The sequence below is a fragment of the Amblyomma maculatum genome, chromosome 5, assembly GCF_055883805.1.
Source record: "Amblyomma maculatum isolate TAMU_Amacu chromosome 5, ASM5588380v1, whole genome shotgun sequence".
Lineage (NCBI taxonomy): Eukaryota > Metazoa > Arthropoda > Arachnida > Ixodida > Ixodidae > Amblyomma > Amblyomma maculatum.
Window position 1 is genome coordinate 55,667,817 of NC_139348.1, and position 3,800 is coordinate 55,671,616.

General features: G+C 47.0%; 1 pseudogene; it reads right to left on the reverse strand.

The window, feature by feature from the left end:
* Positions 1-739: 739 nt before the first annotated feature.
* LOC146188351 (uncharacterized) lies at positions 740-2,050 on the reverse strand (annotated as a pseudogene).
* Between the last annotated feature and the right edge of the window lie 1,750 nt (positions 2,051-3,800).

Below are 3,800 nucleotides of genomic sequence, written 5' to 3' on the forward strand. Positions count from 1 at the left end.
ACTTTTCCACTGAAAGGTGCTCTGACAACTTCATTTCGTCAATCAGAAGGCCGCCATGACGACTGAAGCTGTCCATTTTGCATGTTTTTTCTTTGAGGATTTCCATCAACCTCTTGTTGAAGCCAAAGCTACTTTTATATGCTGCAGTGTACTTCTTCAAAGTGGTGTTACTTGGAAGTACAAGAATGTTGTGCTTCCTGATGTGCCTATAGAGTCTTGGGCTCCTCATTTTCATTAAAATGCACTCAAGTACCCACTCCTTAGTAAAGTTCATGCCCCTTGTACTCTTTCTTTTGCAGGCATTAAAGCAGTGCCGCACGCTTTCCTGTTGTTTTCTGGGCAACATAGCAATACTTTCTGCCAAGGTCTCTTCTTTTATTGCTGAATTTCGTGCCTTCATGCTCTCAATTTGCCCCTTCAGGCTTAATAGCCTCTTGGACAGACGCCTGTGCTTCTGCAATACAGCCCTGAGCTTTTTGGCCGCTGTCGTGGCTTGTTTGTGACGACGGTTTCTAAGCCGAGACATCCGTGTGAGCAGGGACTTGCGCAGATAGCGGCATGAAAGGCATGGCACTCCTGAAAAGAAATAAGGCATTTCATTTTGTTAAACCCTCATGCTACACACAATATATTCACAATGATATGTGAAGAGTAATATTGTTTTAAATAAACATGAATGTCAAAAGTAGTGAAGCTACTACCAAAGATCATAGAAAAATACTTGAGAAATTTGCCCTCACTTATCATTCTACTTATACAAGTGCACAATGCATGAAGGGATTGTACGAACAACTAAAGGTTTTGTCCGCATGCTTGAGCAAACACACCTAGGAAATTAGATATATTTTAGTAATATGATACCACATGCAGTGTGCATCTTAATCACTGTGATTAAGCTTTCAACCTAATCTTGCACCCAGTAGCACGGGGAACGACCTTCACAGTTTACTGCATATGTCAGTTCGCTCCACAAATTTACCTTTGGTTGTTGTCATCCCTGTGCATGTCTTGCTGTGGAAGGCACCATGAATGACCGTTGTTTTTTCAAGAAGTTTTGTAGTGAGATCATTCTCTAAAATAGCAGAGGCAGAGTTCGCACCAGGACATGCAAGAAATTCAGAGGCTTCAAAAATGACTCGCTCTGCTTCGAGCACAGTCTTCGCAGCACCTTCAGCGACGAGTTTTCCCTTGAGGAATGTTCTGTGTGTAATCTCGGTCGCGCTCAGGCTGAACAGAACAGCCTTTTCTGAAGTCACTGTGCCAGAGCTTGCTTCCAAGCATGACAGTGCGTAAACAGTGCCTTCGTAGTCGGGAAAATTATGCACTGATCAGTATGCTGAAGGGGTCTTCAGGTATCTGAGATTGTTGGAGTCAAGGGCTGGCGATAGCGTGCGCTCCACTGGCGATTCATCGTCGCAGCTTCCACTGTCGTGCACGGCTGTAGGTAGTACACTTGTGCAGGCTTTCTTCCTTTTGCTGCCCGGGCTTCCGAGTAAGGTAGACGTGCCGCGTCTGCATGGTGCACGTTTCGGGGGTGCCTTCGAGCTCAAATATTTCGGTGCATTGGGCAAAAGCGTGGGCACTGCTTCCGGCGTGAGCGCGGGCACTCCGCGCGCGATTCTTACTTCTTTGCCGGCCACTATGTGCACGTAGTCACAAAGTATATATCGCTCTTCAAAGTGCAGCTCACACACTGCGCAGTTCTCATCCAGAGGCTTGTCGGCGCGATGAAGGTTCCGCTCCCAGGCTTTCCTTCGAACCGAATCTTTCGGGACGCTGAACAATGATAACTTCTCGGCTTTGACGCCCGCGTAGCCGGCGCGACATCCCGGTGCGTAGCAATGACGATGCTTAGGCATGCCACACACTTTGATGGTAACAGCAGGATATTACACAAAAGAGCACGCCACGCAAAAAACCGCTGCCGCTAGCTGTTCGTGAAGAGTCCTGACGCTTCGGCCGTGCTTCGGCCGCTTCAACCACTCCGGGGACTCCGGCGCAAACCAATCTACTTCGACCGCAGCGCCACCGCAGCAATTTCCACGCGGAGCGCCTCACCTCCACGCAAGCGCGGAACCGGTTATTCGGCCCACTCAGATCCTTCTAGTACACTCTAGCGTCGCGTTTTTTTTGTGCTGCTGGCGGCGTCATGCTCTCGAGATTTGCGAGGCACAGAGCGCAGCAAAATAGCTCGTGCGATGTGCAGAAGCGTCGTCAGGTTCTGTGTAAACCTGTGCAAAAAGTGTGCCGGTGTGCCCAACAGATAGTGCGTCTTTCTTTGTGCGCTTTCACTGGAAACACTACGCTGACGGCGGGACCATTGGAAGGCGGTCACCACCCGGGACACGTTTGGCATCTCAGATGTAAGTAAATTTCTTTCTGTCCTGCACATTCTCCTGAAAACAGCACAGAACTGGTCATGCATGCCAACACAATGCTAGTTTGTTAGTTCGTAAACAACAAGACGCGTTCATAACAAACGGTTGCTTGGTTTTGACAAAGTACGAGGAGGGGGGGGGGGTTAATGCGTTTGCAGTGCCTTGGAAAAGAGACAGCATGGGCTGCACGATTGGAGTTGAATATGCCGTACAAATCATCATTCGTAAGCTCATTGCAGGGTGCATGATGCCGGCGCCGTACTGCGATTCAGCCTTCGACAAGAATTTAGTATGGGCAACTTCGTAAGTGCCTCGACCCGGTCCTTATGGTGTGCTGCAGTTGAAGCTCCGGCGCTTGTGCAATGGAATTTACACGGACTGAATAAGCGGTAAAACCTACCTGCGTTACGACAGGGCTAGCTCATTATTCAAATGTTCCATAAATATTGCGGATTATGAGATAACGAGCCGGCGAACACGCGACGGCAGTATGATTCAGCTGTAACCGTACTTAAAGCTGCATTGTCGAGCCTTGGGTGCAAGTAGAAGGTAAAAAAAAAGTTTTTTTAGCTATTTTGTATTTTTTCACCTGTATTGGCTTCACATTTTCTTTTGCATAATTTGTTTTGACTGAAGTAATCCACAAAAACTACAAAGTGCATATAAATGACAGACACCAAACTCAGGCCTTCAGTCCAAAAATAGCAGTAAGGTGTAAAGTTAATTATGCATTCAACAGTACCAATAGTATTGATTTTCTTGTGTAATTATCTACAAATGAAGCAAAAAATCTGAACTAATTGTGCTGAGATGCCTCATCGACACCTTCCCTGATATGAAATGTGAATCAAAATGTGTGCAGGCTTTTTTGTACTCAGTGTATGAAATTCATGTAGGTTTTAAGTTGAGAGTGCATGCAGGATTCCAAGCAAAACAAGCCTTTGCTTAAGGTATCATTCCATTGTGGCGTTTTTGTTTAAATTTATGCATGTTTTGTAGAAACAACTGTAGATGTTGATAAGGAAGTGGTTTCGGGGGGTGGCTGCTCCTGGCCCTACGGTGCTGGGATTGGTAGGTCACCGCAGCTTGCGGCGGGGGCTAGCCTGCCACTGTATTTCTATCTGTTGTAGGCCGTCTTTGTACCTAATACCGTTTCAGTGGTGGACGACGGCTGTTGCGACGTGCCTCTCTCTCCCACTTTTTTCTTCTCTATTTTCGCTTCTGTCCGCATGAGGCAGTGGAGGGGGCTCAGCTACAGAGCAAGTAGTAGGCCCGTGCATTTTCGTTTGCTTCTTCCTTTAGTCGCAACAACAAGTGGTGGTGTGTCTGGATCTAGCTTATGAATGGCTACCACATTTATGAATCGTTTGGTCGCCTCATGCACTTCCGTACATGGTTTGAACAGTCACGTTACATTCTGCA